The sequence below is a fragment of the Podarcis muralis genome, chromosome W, assembly GCF_964188315.1.
Source record: "Podarcis muralis chromosome W, rPodMur119.hap1.1, whole genome shotgun sequence".
Taxonomy (NCBI): domain Eukaryota; kingdom Metazoa; phylum Chordata; class Lepidosauria; order Squamata; family Lacertidae; genus Podarcis; species Podarcis muralis.
Genome location: NC_135674.1, coordinates 5,079,983 through 5,096,803, shown reverse-complemented (window position 1 = coordinate 5,096,803; position 16,821 = coordinate 5,079,983). Strand labels below are relative to the sequence as shown.

Here is a 16,821-nt window from a genome sequence, read left to right as displayed (position 1 = left end):
TCATTATTTAATAATGAAATTGGCCTGTAGTTCTTCACTTCCAGAGTGTCTACATCTTTTTTAGGGATCAATGTGATATATGCTTCCTTCCAGGTATTCGGGATCCTTCCTTCTTTTAATATATTATTCATCACCTCACCTAACACTGGAGATAATTGATTACTTAATGTTTTATAGTATTTGGCCGGAAGGCCATCCGGCCCCGGCGCTTTCCCAATTTTCATCTTTCTTATAGCTTTCTTTATCTCCTCTTGTGTAATTGTCTGATCTAATGTCTCTTTTTCTTCTTTTAAAATTTGTTGTTGTTTTTTCAAATAATTTTTATTGTTTTTTCACATTTTATAAAGACATAACACACACGTATAAGACAAAGACAAAGAACATGTATAATTTCGAAAATCTTACTTTCTTAACTTTGGTCCTTGACTTCCCCCCACCCCCCCTTCATACATCCCAATTCCCATAATTATGTCAGCAAGTTATTGTTTTCTCTCCTTACCATGTTAATATTACATCTTTTGTAAAAAAAAAAAAAATAGTTCTGTCCTAAGTTGGACTCAAATTCCCTTCCATCGATTTCCCATTTTTTATTAAACATCAATCATATTGACTAGACCCAAAAATCATTAGTATTTTTGAAAAAAGAAAAAAGAAAAAAGAAAAAAACATTCTGTTTTTCCCCCCCTCCCATCCCCGGTTCGTCCCTTCCCAAGTACTTGTCCACAATAACAGTTCTTAGCCTGGATTCCTGACATCCGAGGCTTTCAAGTCTCTTTCAGTCCCTCTCCGCCGGTTTTGTTGGTAGTCCTTTATGTTGGCCTTTGGGTCTCGAAGGAGTTCTATCCCAATCAAGCCAGGTTTTCTTCCCACAAGGAAACTTAGAAACAACTGCTGCAAAAGTTCCACCAGTCCTTCATATTCAGAATGGAGGCCCCAATCATATTTCTTCTTTCTTTTGAGTTCTTGAATTCCAGGTACTCCAGGGGGCTCCTCCTTCGTCTTTCGCATCTTTTGCAGATTTATATTCCATGTAATCCAAGGGTCTTCTTGTTTATAATCCACATGTATAGGCTTCTGGTTGTTGCTTTCCATCTGTACTTTCTACTTTCCTTGTTTAGTCTCCTTCAGTTCTTGAGATATCTCTTCCAATTCAGCTGCAGATTTTTTCTCACATTCAGCAGAGCTGCTTATTCCAGAAGTCAAGGTCGTGAGTTGTTTATTCATAGCCAGACTCTGCTCTTGTAAAATTCCCACCAAGTGGAACATTCTTTTTATTTCAACTAGTAAATTTCCATCCGCAGCCATTGTAATGTCCAGAGTTCCCCCTAGAGGGAATCTGGTTACTTAGTAATCTTTTCCCAACAGTCCTTTGCCTCGTTCTTTGTTTCTTTGTTTCCAACCACTTTAATTCAATTGTATCACATTTAATCCAAGGAAATCTTAAGTAACACGCTTTTTCACTTTAAATTGCCCGTTTGACAGCTTTGACAGCTGTCAAACTCCTTCCCTCTACAGCAGGCTCAAAAACAGGATGCTCCCGGGCCCGGGGGGGGGGGGGTTACATACAACAAAAGAAAAGCTTCTAAAATTCCACTCTTACACTCCAGCTCAAAACTTCTTTTGTCAAATCGTGAAAGTTAATGTCTTTTTAACTCACCCCAAAGGGGTAGGCTCTCCAACTTAGTTCTCCTGCTCTTGCTTTAAATCGTCTGCAGGAGGGGGGGTGCGGACTTCCCTTTGACACATCCCCCGGTCGTATCAAATTCACAGGGAAATATTTTAAAGTCCGAATTCCAATCTACTCACGGGTTGCTTCTTTTCGGGTCCGAATTTAAGGAAAAAAGTCAGCGCTCTTCAGCCATGGCACACGGCTTCGCTCCGCTGGGGTAGCGGTCTACTCCCAGCACCACGCCACTCTCCGTACCCTCTCCGTAGCCTTTAAAAAGGCTCTTCGTGGGTCGGGGGGGCGCTTAAGGTGCCCACCGAGTCACCAAGTCCGCAGGCATCCGCGCCTGCGGTTTTTGAGGGTCTCCGCGTCGCCGTCGCGGCAAGACCCGTCCCCAGCGGAGCCGATTCCCTCCGGAGCTCGGAGAGAATCCGCCATTAGCTGTTCGCACCAACCCGGAAGTCTTCTTCTTTTAAAATTTGTTTCAGGTGATATTTTTGCAAAAAGCGATCTATTTCTTGTTCTGTTTCTTTTCCTCTTTTGTATAGGTCCTTATAGTATTTTTGGAATATCCTTTTTATTTCTTTTGGTTCTTCCACAGTCCTTTCTCCTTCCCTTATCTTACAGATCATATTTTGTTTCCTCCTTTCTCTTATTTGCCACGCCAAATATTTTCCTATCTTATTTGCAGATTCGAAATTCTTCTGATTCATCATTTTAATTTTCCATTCTATCTCTTGGTTAATTATTGTAGAAAATTTGGCTTGTAATATCATTATATTCTGTTTTGCAGTCTCCTCACTAGGGTTGATGGTTAATTTTCTTTCATTTTCCATAATCTGTGTTAAAACCTGTTCTTTCTTTGTCTCTTTTTCTTTTCTTAGTTGACTATTTTTCTGAATCAAGAACCCCCTCATCACTGCCTTTCCTGCATCCCATACCATCTCTATAGCAGTTTCCCCGTTTAAGTTCCACTTAAAGTAATCTTCGATTGTTTCTATAGCCTTATTTATGATCTTCTGATCGTTAAATAAAAATTCATTCATTCTCCATCTGCCTGTTTTAACATCCTTACCCTTTAACTCGATGGAGACCGCGTTATGATCAGATATGGTTCGTGGGAGAATTTCAGACTTAGTTAAATTCTGTGTCAATTCCTTCGATATCCAGATACTATCTATTCTCCCCCAGCTCTGGTTTGGATTTGAGAGAAAAGTATATTGTTTTATCGTGGGGTTTTTAAGTCTCCATGCGTCGATTAATCCCAAGTTGTTTACCATATCAAAGAAAGATCGGGGTAGTTTACCTTGTTTCGTCTCTTGCTTTTTTGTTGACTTGTCCAAATTTGGGGACACCACCCCGTTGAAATCCCCCATCAATATCATTTTTTGGTCCATCCATTCCATCAATTTATTATCTAATTCTGAATAGAAAGCTGACTTTTTGTCATTTGGTGCGTATATTCCAACAACAATTATTTTTTCTCCATGAAACACCATCTGAACTACAATCAGTCTCCCTTGATCATCTTTATACAATAATTGTGGGTCAAATTTTTCCTTTATATATATTACCACCCCTCTTTTCTTAACTTTATCTGATGTCACAAAGTCCACTCCTAATCTCTTATTCCTCAATACCCTCTTATGCTTGTTTATTACATGAGTCTCTTGTAGGCAAATTAGATCACAGTTCTTTTTCAGTAGTATATGTGCAATCTGGTTCCTTTTATTTTTATTGTTCAACCCATTCACATTCCAATTTAGTATTTTTAAAGTCATCTGTTGTGTAATGTTGATTTATCAAATCTAAGTGAGATCTACTGTTCCTTGTCTTCTTGATCTACTTCTTCCCTTTCTTCTACTGAGCTCTCCCCTCTTTCTTCTTCTTCACTCCCTTCACCCTCGCCCTCCTCCCCTTGCTGCTCCCCCATCTCTCCCCCCCCATCTTTCCCAGATCTTTCTCGTATCTCCTTGCAAATTTTTGAAGTTCTGAAATGGTAGACAGTTTGAACCTTTTTTCCTTAAAATAAAATGAAATACCTTCCAGAAACTCCCATCTATACAAGATCCCATTTTTCTTCAATTGATTTGTTAATTTTTTATATGGATCTCTCCTTCGAAGAAATCTCGAAGGGATCTCTTTAAAAATGATGATTAAGTTTCCTTCAATATATAGTCTTTTAATGTAATTCTGTTTCAGTATTTCATTTCTTATCTCCAGCGAGTTAAACATGGCTATTACATCTCCTGGCATTTTTTCCCCTTTGGCTTTAGCCGATTTTGGTCTTATTCGGAAAATATTTGCCAAGTAGTGATTTATCTCTTCTTCCTTCCTGTCTAACCAAATTGCCAACTCTTTCACCACTTTAGCTCTAATATTCTCGTTTAGATTTTCTGGTATTCCTCTAAATTTCAGGTTAGATTGGTTTTGTCTCATCTGCGTCATAGCCATGTTATCCAACAACTCTTCCTGTGTCTTTCCTATCTCTTTGACTTCTACTCTAATCCTGTCCACTTCCTTCTTACTGTCTTTCATATCTTTTTGCACCCTTTTCATTGAATCCTCCAGAACCTTAGCTGTTACCGATAGGTCCTTAACTTTTCCTGTCAATTCCCCCACCACCCCCTCCAATTTCTTGTCTAGGGTATTTTGTACTTCTATTAGCTTTCTTTCAATATATTGTTCATTATTTTTAAATTCTTTTCTTATTTCGGCCATCAAGCTGTCATAGTCTCTAATTTCTTTCGCTTCCTTCCCCTCTTCTTGTCTCGATGACCTCCTTTCCGCTGGTGTTGCCACCCCCTTTTTCGATCCGTTTGTCATTTTGTATACTTGATGTTGATTCCTCCTTTAGCGCCGGGGAAATAGAGTATAAAAATAACAAAACTAGCGTCTCTCAGATATTACAATCTATGTCCAAAATTTACCTCTATTGGTTTAATGAAATACAGAGGGTGGTGTTAGAATAAGATGCCAGATGTTAACACCGATTTAACTGCAACTAAATGGTGACACGTGTTTAAGTCTTTAAGGTCTTGGGAGTAAGAGTATAGTGAGAGCCTCAAACCACAAAAAACGCGTCCAAGCGGAGGAGCAAGGTCCTGCAGAGAGGTGCTCTTTTAAACTAGGAACTGGGCTCAGTCTTCCCTTGTTCAAATATTTGGGTGTATCTCTTTAAATCACGAAAGAGGAGACAAAGGCGTTGCGAAAGAGGAAACAAAGGCGCTGCGAAGCAGGATGATGAAACAGAGTCCCCGGCTGTTTGCTTCCTCCCCTGCCTATTCAAATATAACAGTGTCACGCAGAAGTTTTTGCAGCAGAAGTTTTTATCACGCAGTCTCTGTCCTTTACTCCTCCGTAATTAACAATGAGGATTAGCAGAAAGCCTAGGCTCCACTCGCCATTTAAACCACTCCCCTCCTGAACGCCACACTGAGAAAGTTTGTAAACAATTAAGGACGAAAAGCCGTCCGCAAAACCCCCCAGCCAGCTGTAGCGTTCTCCGTCCCAGTGTAGCAGAAAAGTTCCTTTCCTTTCTCTCTAGTCCATTAAGAAATCTCGCTGTTACATTGCCTCCGACTCTTTATACTTTGTGTCCGAGGTCTTTCCTCCACACTCACTTAGCGGCAAACTTCTTACTCTTACTTCCTGTCTGCCAGCCTTTTGTTATACTCTATTTTCACCTTACCGCCAGTGGTGAATTCCTCCTCCTTTCGCCATATATCTGGTCTCCGCTGGGTTCTTATCTTATAGTTCCTTTGGTCTTAGCTCCTTTATTTTTCAGTATTTTCCATTTGTTTCCCACTGCTTCCTCCGCAGTGTTTGGCAGCTATTTCCCAGCTTTTCCGCTGTTGTTGGAGGTCCGCCGCTTTCCCTCGGAGCCTGAGGCTTCACAATATGGAGTCTGTTGCTACCCCTTCACGCTGCGGCTCCAGCCTTGTTAAACGCCGGCAACACAGGCGAGCACACGCAGCAACGCTGGGTACCTCGTCCCCCAGGATATTCCTCCTGCGGTTTCGGGGTTCACGGAGCCTTCGTGTCCCCTCTAGACCTCCGTATTGTTCGAGACCCCCCCGGAGGGTTGCCTCGCGCTCCTTTCCGCGGCCGCGGCATCCCGGAAGTCCTGCCCTGTCTCGTTTTCAGATGGACCGCTTCCGCTCGTTAGCACCGGACGCACAGCCGCTTCCTCAGCCGTTCCCGGAACATCTGTGGAGTCTTGGGGACCAGAGTCTTGGGAACCAGAAGTGATTCAGGGAGTATTAGCCTCATTGGTGCCCTCCACTTTAAGATCTTATAAGAGAGCTTGGTCAGATTTCTTATAATTCCGCGTTAAAACCTGCGCCGCCAGAAGTAACGCCCCTCCCATCAAGTAAGAGGTTTTATCCTACTTAGTATACTTGAGACGCTTGGGCCGCGCCCCTAAAACCCTCAACTTACAGGCTTCGGCAATATCATTCTTTTGCAAGGTGGTATTTTCCTCTGATCCATGTGCCGATTTTGTCATACGGAAGACCTTAGAGGGCTGGCGTAGGCTGCAGCCCCCAAGTTGCGATATGAGGAGGCCAATATCATTTGACATCCTTTTCCAAATTCATAAAAAGTTGAGAACGGTCTGCTGGTCGAAGTATGAGGCGCGCTTATTCTCAGCGACATACTCCATCGCCTTTTTCGGCGCTATGCACATTGGTGAGGTGGTATATGAAGAGGGTCAGCTTAAGAACTACCGCCCCAAGTTAAAAACTACCGCCCCAAATTAAGAACTACCGCCCCATATCATTACTTAATGTAGATTACAAAATCTTTGCAGATATTTTGGCCAAAAGATTAAAAAAAGTGTTGGTGGAAGAGATTCATAAGGACCAAGCAGGCTTTCTTCCGGGTAGACACTTGTCTGACAATTTGAGGAATATAATTAACATTTTGGAAAAACTAGAAGTGAATATTAATACTAAGGCAGTTTTGATATTTGTGGACGCGGAGAAAGCTTTTGACAATATTTCTTGGAGTTTTATGAAGAAGAACTTACAGGGGATGGGGGTGGGTGAAGGATTTGGAAATGGTATAAGTGCAATTTGCTCTGAACAAAAGGCCAAATTAATTGTTAACAATGAGGTGACGGAGGAATTTAAGATAGAAAAAGGAACACAACAAGGTTGCCCAATTTCCCCATTGCTTTTTATATCAGTCCTGGAGGTTTTGTTGAATATTATTAGAAGGGACCAGTTGGTTAAAGGTATACAAGTCGGAGCTAAACAGTATAAATTGAGAGCATTTGCAGACGATTTAGTATTGACATTACAGAATGGGGTGGCGCCATCGGCAATGGCGGACTCCCTCTGAACTGGAGGGACAAGCTCCGCGCAAAACAGGTCCTTTCCGCTACGGCGAAGCGGGGACCCTTCAAAAATCACAGGCGGATGAAGCCTGTGACCGTGGGACTCGGCGGGCACCCTTATCGCCCCCCCAACCCGCAAAGGAACCCACTAACGGGCTCTGAAGCGATGAGGGGAAAGTGGCGCGGTGCTGTGAGTCAACTGCTCTTTCCGTGGAGCGAAGCCGCATAGCCGTTGCCGGAGAGCGCTGCCTTCTTCTTGGGACAATTTGGCTTTTAAAAATAATCACCCGTGAGTACTTAAACTTTGAACAACTGGTTATGGGCCCAGCTGCTGAGTGGATGACTGCATATTTTTGGACTCTGAGAAAGGTTTGAAAACTCCTTCTCCTGTTAGCGTAGTTCTGTGGGTCTGGAAGAGTTCCAGAATGGTTGACCGGGTTCCTGAAGCTGAGAAGGCTCTGGTCTTCGCACAGCTAACAGATGAGAACTATAGTTTATGGTCTTTTTGGGTGGAGGCGCTTTTGACCTCTAGAGAAGTATGGACCTATGTAACTGATGACCCTCCTGACCCTGTGACTAATGCTTGGTCGAAAGGAGATGAAAAAGCCAGGGCGATAATTAATTTGGCAGTCAGCGACCAGCAAGCAGTCTATATAAGAAATAAGAAAACTGCCAAAGAAATGTGGGACAGTCTTGCAGCAGTGCATGTTAGAAAAGAGTCAGCATCTGCATTGACGTTTTTCAAGCAGCTGTACCAGACGAAGTTGCAGCCTGGTGGTGATTTGGCAGCACACTTGAGACATCTGGAGGCAATACGCGGCGAATTAATTCGAAGGGACATGGACATACCTGATATTCAGTATGTTTTTATCATTCTATGTTCCTTTAATGAGGACTTTGATGGTATAGCTAGCCAGATATCTGCCGTTCCACCAGCACAATTAACTGTGGAAGGGGTAACGGCAAGATTAATGGGCGAGTTGGATAGAAGGGAGGCTTGTGCCATAAGCACTCCTATTTCCAGAAGTAATGAGGAACGCCATATGCAAACTTGTGGTGATACGACTGCATTTAAAGCTGCCAAGCGTTGTTGGTTCTGCAATAAGCAAGGACATTTTGCAAAGGACTGCAGAGCCAAAAGAAAGCAAAATACTCCCAAGTCTGTTTCTGTTCGTCAGTCACGGTCGTCAGCCCAGCAGCCGACATCGTACCGTAAAGACAGAAACGAGCCGCGAGCTTTTCATGCTCGGACTACAGATCGTAAAAGAATTAAAGGTGCCAAGTGGAATTTTTTTATTGTGGACTCAGGTGCATCCCAGCACATTTGCAACGATCGAAGCTTGTTTATTTCTTTCGAAGAGGAAACTGGTAATGTACATTTAGCCAATTCACAAGTCTTGCAGTTGCTTGGCAGGGGTACCGTTAAACTTGACTCTTTAAACATTACAATAGCGAACTGCATTTACTGCCCGTCAGTGGACAATTTATTGTCAGTAAGGTGCTTTGCTCGTCAAGGCATAACTGTGCGTTTCTTAAATTCAATGTGTGAGTTTTTTGAGGGGAACAAACGTCTATTGTATGCCCAGGACTCTGATGGTTTCTATAGACTGTATTTTCGCACCTACTCACAATTGCCTATAAACTGCAGAGCAGCACAGTCAAGCCAGGGGTTGAGGAATGTAAGGCCTCATTCCGGGTGTGTCCATGAGGCACACAGAATTCTGGGACACCTGAATTTTGCTGATGTAATTAAGACAAAGAATATTGTTAATGGCCTCAACTTAAAACCATGTAAATTCTTTATGCAATGTCTATCCTGTTGCAAGAATAAGATTAAGGTTGCACGCAAGGGTAGGTGCTCAGATAGGAAAGTAACTGAGCCATTTGAGAGTGTACATTGTGATTTAGTTGGGACACTCCCACCATCATTAGGAGGTTCTAAGTACTGGCTCACTCTGATAGACCAGTATAGTAGATATTGTTGGACTTATGCAATAGCTGAGAAGTCCCAAGCATTTGAGAAGTACAAAGTTTTTTGCAACTGGGTAAAAACGCACTTTAACAAACCAATTAAGAACCTGTTTTCTGACCGGGGCGGGGAATTTGTTTCTGAGGATTTTGAGAATTTCCTGGAAGCGCAGGGGACTACTCATGAGTTATCTTGCCCCCAAAGTCCCTGGGAAAATGGGCTTGTTGAAGTTGTGCAGCGTGACCTACAGGCAGGGGTTAAAACTTATCTGCACGATGCTAACCTGCCCAAAGACTTTTGGGCTGAAGAGCTTAATGCATTTTGTTATGTTAGAAATCGCAGTTATCATTCTGGTTTAGATGTCACCCCCTATGAGAAGCTGCTTAAAAAATGCCCTAATCTGAAATACCTATGCATTTGGGGTTCAGATGTAATTATGCATTATCCCGCTAAGCAGAAATTGGGTGAACGTAGTGTCCAGGGAAAATTAATGGGCTACCAGCAGGGGGCGTACAGAATTTACATACCAGCAACTGGCAAATTTCATATTACCAGAAGCATGATACAAACTGTAAATTGGAATGGAGTTGCTGTCTTCCAAGATACTGATGGTATAGATAATACTGAGGAAGAAGAGGAAGCAGCAGCAGCAGCAGGAAATGGTGCTTCTGAATTAATGGAAGAAGACAAAAAGTCTGTTGAATCTGATTTGTTTGATGATTTAAAGTCACAGGCACCCGAGGGGAGGTTAGATTCTCTTGATTTTTCTGACCGTGATCTTAGCCTACAGGCATCTCTTCAATCTGACAATGATTTACAACCTGAAACTAGTGGTTCACTTAGTCCCATTAAGTCTGAGGAGTCTGACTCTCCTTCCGGACTGAGACGTTCAGATAGAAAGAGGCAGAAGCCACAACGATTTGCAGATGAACATTTTAATACTGTGTATGCCAATAAGGCGGTTTCTGAGCCAAAAAGCTACAACGATGTTCAGAAATTACCTAAGCAACAAGCTGTAAATTGGTATAAAGCTATGAACTCAGAGATAGCTTCTTTAAAAGAGCATAACACTTGGTCTCTTGTACCACAAACCCCAGATATGAGAGTTATTGATTCAAAATGGGTTTATAGAGTTAAAAAGAATGACAAAAGTGAAGTTGTAAGGTACAAGGCTAGATAGTTGCTAGGGTTTTCAACAAATTCCAGGTGAAGATTATGTTTTGTGTTATTCACTAAGTGTAAAATATGAAACAGTTAAGCTTTTGTTAAAAGATGCATCACAATGTGGAAAAGCCCACTATGCAATGTTTCTCTGCTCTTAAGAGAGTGGCAATGTACCTTAAACATACCAAACATTATAGGTTGCTGTTTACATCAAGTATTGACAAAGGTTTTGAAATTTTCTGCGATGCATCTCATGCAGGGGAACAAAATAATTGCAGGGGTGTGTCTGGTATGGTGTTTTGTTATAACGGTTGTCCATTTGAATGGAAGTCCCAGACACAAACCATGGTGTTTTGTTATAAGAAGAAGAAGAAGAGTTTGGATTTGATATCCCGCCTTTCACTCCCTTTTAAGGAGTCTCAAAGCGGCTAACATTCTCCTTTCCCTTCCTCCCCCACAACAAACACTCTGTGAGGTGAGTGGGGCTGAGAGACTTCAGAGAAGTGTGACCAGCCCAAGGTCACCCAGCAGCTGCATGTGGAGGAGCGGAGACGCGAACCCAGTTCCCCAGATTACGAGACTACCGCTCTTAACCACTACACCACACTGGCTCTCTCTTATAACGGTTGTCCATTTGATTGGAAGTCCCAGACACAATCCATTATTTGTCTCTCCACAACAGAGAGTGAATTATGTGCATGCGTTCAGGGCACTCGTGATGTAGAATGGTATCTGCAAGTATTTGCAGACCTACAGATGCAAGTAACACTACCAGTAAAAGTTCACCTTGATTCCCAGAGCGGACTTGCTATCCTGTGTTCAGAGACCAATACGCAGCGCACTAGAGTCTTAAGGTTACGTTTACAGTTTGTAAAGAAACTAATTGCTGACGAAATGATTGTATTTGAATATGTTCCAGGTGACAATCAAATTGTGGACATTTTTACTAAAGCACTTCCAAAGGTTACAGATGAAAGACATGTACAAAGTATGCTTTATGTTTTTGTTCCACAATGATGAACCGCAGGGGAAATGTTGAATGGTTTCTTTAAATGTAAAGGTTCATCATTGTTCCACCCGATGTGTATGTCTTTAAGGGGCCAGAGCAAGGGCCAGAGCAAGATAACGAGACCCAGCTTTACAGCTGTGAAACATAGCAGGTGCTGCTGAGTTGTATTTGATTAAGGTGTGTCAGCATTTGGGTGTAGTATATAAGGAGCAGCACCTAGCTCTCCCATTACCCTGGGGGATGGGTTGGTGGTTGGTTCTGGTTTGTTGATGTATTTAGTGTAAATTGAGTTTTTGTTTTTCTTATTAAAACCTTCTTTAAGTACTTTTTGAGTCCCTTTTTAATGCATGGTCTCCCCAGCAAGCTCTCTGCAGCGCTACCAAACTGCAAAAAGCCAACAAAACTTTGAACAATTGGACTTTAAATAAGGAATTGGGAACAGAAAAGAATCGGTCTTTAAAATTTACTTCAATTTGGTACTGAAACGGGAAGGTCTAAACAGGAAGTCAGCCTTCCGTTTCTTTGTAGACTGAACGAAGCAAAGACAAAGTAAACTAGAGCCTTGAAAATCACTATTAAAGGACTGGATTTCATCATCTAAAATAGTTGAACCCCCCCCCCCCTTCGGTAGCAGGAGGAGAAGGGGGAGCTTTTCTTTGGACTGTTTAAACCTGCAGAAGTAAGCTTAAAGTAAAGTAACTTTCCACCGTCCTGACCCTGGAGCGGGTGTCAGGACTGACGTTTGAAGCTCATTGACCATAGACAGAAGTCTTTTGACAGATGGCTAAAAGAAGAGAAACATTGTGATTCCACTGTTTCCTTTCGCATTTTAAAGGAACAAATATTGACAAAGTATCTCAAAAAAAAAGAAACTTTGTGGTTGGATTTGCAATAGAAGTTTTCCCCCTAGAGGGAGACTGTGAAATTGTAACTATTTCCAGGGAGTTTCCAGCCGCTACAGATTATAATCGTGGGAATTGACTGGTGACCTTGAAGGACAATGTATTCAGAAGTGCTGTTGTGTGCTTTTTACAAAACAAATGCCCTACTGGAAGAATTACATGAGAGAACGAATTTGATGATTGACTTGGTTGGAAATCTTAAGCAGGCAGTGGGAAATTTGGAACAGGCAGTGGGAAAAGGTATGGAGCCTACCCAGGAATCAAACCAGGAGTCTGCCCTGACAGAACAGACGAAAGAAGAGGACGCTGCTGAATCTTGGGAGCCAGAGATGGAGCCAGAGATGGAGGAAGTTGCGGCCCTGCAGGAACATGAGCTTTTGGACTTGACAATTGATCTTCGAAAAAATCAGACTTGGAAAGATAAAGTTTGGACTGGTTTGGAAATGGGGGGTTGGATTGACCCCCCTGAGCAGGGATCTATGGACTTTCCGAGTCTGGCAATGGGCCGTGAGAGGCTTGGAGTTATGGGGGCTCCCAATTTTGGAGGGACTTTGAAACATGTTTTTAAATACTACATGGAGTTCAGCCTGGACTGTGGAAAAGGGGCTGATTTGTTGAAAAGGGACAAAAACATTATTAAGTTGGAGTTCACACGAGTGAAAGGAGAATATGAAGAAAAATCGTGGAAGGGACATGGTAGAGACTTAAGGGCCTCGGATATAAGGTTACCAGGTTAATGTGCTAGTTCAATGAGATAAAATGGACTGACAAACCCGGGACCAGGAGGAAGGGACGTTGGATGAAGATTGGATTGCTTTATTTCTTTTTCTCTTTATTTTGTTACTAGGACTGTCTTACATAATTGATGAATGTTAGAACGATGTTTGAAATGAAATTGCCTGGCTTTAGTAGAAATGTTTAAAGGATTAGGAAAGAATACAATGGTTATGAGAAGTTAGTAAAAATAAGATTTAAGTTTTGAATTTTAAGGGGTTTTTTTATAAGATAATGATGAAAATAGATTAAGGTAATGTAATGAAAGATTAGGATAAATAAAGTGGGAAAGGATTTGCTGAATTAACAAATTGAATTGGAATACAAAAAAGGGAGGGGTGAGGAAGTCCGGGAAACAAGCAAATGAAAGTTAAGTAAATGAAGATGGAATTGTTTTTAACTATTTTTATTTTGTATTTTTCATTTTGTATTTTTCTTTTTTCTTTTTATATTTTGTAATATTTTGAAAATCTCAATAAATATCTATGGGGGGAAAAAATAGTATTGACATTACAGGAGCCAGAATCTAGTACTAAAAGAGTTTTGGAACAGATTAAAGATTTCGGTCAGGTTGCAGGATTTCAACTGAATAAATTAAAAACAAAGGTTTTAGAGAAAAATTTAACAGCTGTCAGGGGTTCAGGAGCAGAGGCACAGGAAAGGGAGGAGATAGAGACCGAGGGGGAGGAATCCGAGGGAGAGGTTAGCGATGACAGCCGCCCTAGGTCTCTAAGTCTTTCCAGTGAATCGGAGGATTCACAGAAAGGGGCTCCCGTGGTCAGAGCAAAGGGGTTGCCAAGGGGAACACCCCAGGAAGGAGGGGCCAGAGGGGACTCAGAGAGCAGCAGTTGGAAATCGGGACCAGCTTCCCCACCAAAGAGCAGTAGGGGGGAGGAGTCCCAGGTATCGGCATCAGGCAGCTCTCCGTCAGCGGAAGGACATGAGTCAGGATTGGCCACGCCTGCATCAGAGAGCGAGGAAACGGTCAAAAGGAAGGTCGGAGACTGGGCGCGCACGCCAAGTTCAAACGTACAAGAGGGTGGCGCAGTGAGCAGCCCGGAAAGGGAGCCAGGTCCTAAAGCCCGCCGAAGGGAGGGGGAAGAGTCAGAGGGGTCCGCGTCCGAAGCGTCCAGGAAGGAAGGGACCCCGGGGGGTAGTAGGACCCAGAGGCGGAAGGAGAGACGGAAGAGGTGGAGCAAGGTTAGAGTCTTAAGCTGGTGTACAGGGGGCGGAGATTCAGACGGAGCTTCGCCGGTCTAGTCTCTAGACGTAGAGACGCACGCTAGGGCTTGAAAATGGAAACTGTACTGCAATAAAGACTTTTGTACATTACTACTGGCTAGCGTTGGTCCTCTGTGAGCTGGGACCTGGAGGCAGTCTCTGACAACAGCGATTGAAAGAGAGAGGTTTCAGAATGAGACAGGTTTAACAGTGGTTAAGAAAGTGAAATATCTGGGGATTAATATGACAGCTAAAAATGGGAACTTATTTAAAAACAATTATGAAAAATGCTGGTCGGAAGTGAAAAAAGATTTAGAAATTTGGTCAAATTTGAAGCTTTCACTGCTAGACCGTATTGCTGCGATAAAGATGAATGTATTGCCAAGAATGTTATTTCTGTTTCAAACATTGCAAATTCTGGATAAAATGGATTGTTTCAAGAAGTGGCAGAGAGATATTTCTAGATTTGTCTGGCAGGGCAAGAAGCCCAGAATAAAATTTAAAATATTAACGGATGCAAAGGAAAGAGGTGGATTTGCCCTGCCAGACCTTAAACTTTATTATGAATCAGCAGCGTTCTGCTGGTTGAGAGAATGGCTACTTCTTGAAAATACAGACATCTTGGATTTGGAAGGTTTTAATAATGTATTTGGATGGCATGCATATGTGTGGTATGACAAGGTCAAAGCACATAAAGCATTTAAAAACCATATTGTCAGGAAAGCATTGTTTAATGTCTGGATAATATATAAGGACTTGTTTGAAAATAAAACCCCAAGGTGGTTGTCACCGATGGAAGCGAAGGCTCAGAAAAAGCTCAATATGGAGGCCAAATGGCCGAAATATTGGGAAATTTTGGAACAAGTGGGAGACAAACTGAAATTGCAGAGTTATGAAAAACTAAAAAACAAAGTGCGAGATTGGCTTCATTATTATCAAATAATGGAGGCATACAACTTGGACAAAAAAATTGGATTCCAGGTGGAAAAATCAAAATTGGAAACAGAATTGTTAGATTCCAAAACTAAGACTTTGTCAAGGATGTTGAAATGGAATACTCAGGATGAAACAGTGAAATCTGTTATGATTAAATGGGCACAGGATGTTGGACATAACATTATGATGGCTGACTGGGAACAGTTATGGACTACAGGTATGAACTTTACGGCATGTAATGCCTTAAGAGAGAATATTATGAAAATGATATACAGGTGGTACATGACACCAGTCAAGCTTGCAAAAATCTATCATTTGCCCGATAATAAATGTTGAAAATGTAAAGAAACTGAAGGTACATTCTTTCACCTTTGGTGGACGTGCCCAAGGATTAAGGCTTTCTGGGAGATGATATATAATGAAATGAAAAAGGTATTTAAATATACCTTTCTGAAGAAACCAGAGGCCTTTCTCCTGGGCATGGTCGGCCAATTGGTGTCAAAGAAGGATAGAACTTTCTTTATGTATGCCACAACAGCAGCAAGAATACTTACCGCAAAGTGTTGGAAGACACAAGATCTACCCACTCTGGAAGAATGGCAGATGAAGGTGATGGACTATATTGAACTGGCGGAAATGACCGGCAGAATCCGAGACCAGGGAGAAGAGTCGGTGGAAGAAGATTGGAAAAAGTTTAAAATCTACTTACATAAATACTATAAAATTAATGAATGTTAGAATGATGTTGGATAAGAAGTTAAGTGGTTTTTAGCTATAATGCTATAAGGAATATGAAAAAATGGATTATTAACAGGTAAAAATTTAATGTTATAATATTTTAAGATTAAAGACTAGGATAAACAAAGAGGGAAAGGATTTGCTGAACTAACAAATTGAACTGGAATACAAAAAAGGGAGGTGTGAGGAGGTCCGGGGAAAAAACAAATGAAAGATAAGTAATGGAAAGATGGAATTGTTTTTAACTATTTTTATTTTGTATTTTTCTTTTTTCTTTTTTCATTTTGTAATACTTTGAAAATCTTAATAAATATCTTTAAAAAAAAAAAAGAAGAAGAGGGTCAGTGCGGTTCCTCCCGCGGTTTGCTTTTAAGTGATGTTACGCTTTCACGGGAGGATCTGGTTTTGCGGATACTCAACTCCAAAACAGATCAGTACGGGAGGGGGGCTCTGGTCCGGCTCCTGGCTACCGGTAAACCAGGCCCATGTCTAGTTAAGGACACCAGGCGCTTCTTATTTTTGAGGGCTAATTCGGCAAGTCCACTGAGGGCTAATTCGGCAGGGCCACTATTGATCCATGCGGATGGCTTACCCCTGACGCGTCACCAGTTCACTCATGTCATGCGCTTAGCACTGGCAGCATGCGGCCTCCCCCCCCCCCCCCCCCCGCAGATTTCGCGGCGCACTCTTTCAGGATAGGAGCGGCCACCACAGCAATGCACCTGGGCCTTACTGCTGAGAGGATTAAGGACTTAGGCCGCTGGAAATCGGATGCTTATAAACGCTATGTTAGGAAAAAATTATGACGGTTCTTTATCACGGTTCAACTGGGGTTGACTGACCATGGCCTGTCCTTTCAATTTCTTACAGGAGATATGGGGGTGCGCGTCTGGATAATCGGGTACAGCATTGTGCATTGGGCCAGGGTCCGCGCCATCAACTCCGGTCTCGGGCCGCACCTTGGCTTACCGTCCGGCATCACTATATCCTGGGTCTCGGAGGGGAATGCGCTGGGCCGAGATGCTGCCCGCAATTAAGACCAGAGCAGCAGCGGAGGGCCCCCCAGATGCTTTACTGATACAATTGGGAGAGAATGACCTGGCT

The 16,821-nt window shown here is 42.3% G+C and overlaps 1 pseudogene; it reads left to right on the top strand.

The window, feature by feature from the left end:
• Window positions 1–16,523, top strand: part of LOC144326449 (uncharacterized) — a 66,696-nt pseudogene extending 50,173 nt beyond the window's left edge.
• The last annotated feature ends 298 nt before the right edge of the window (window positions 16,524–16,821 follow it).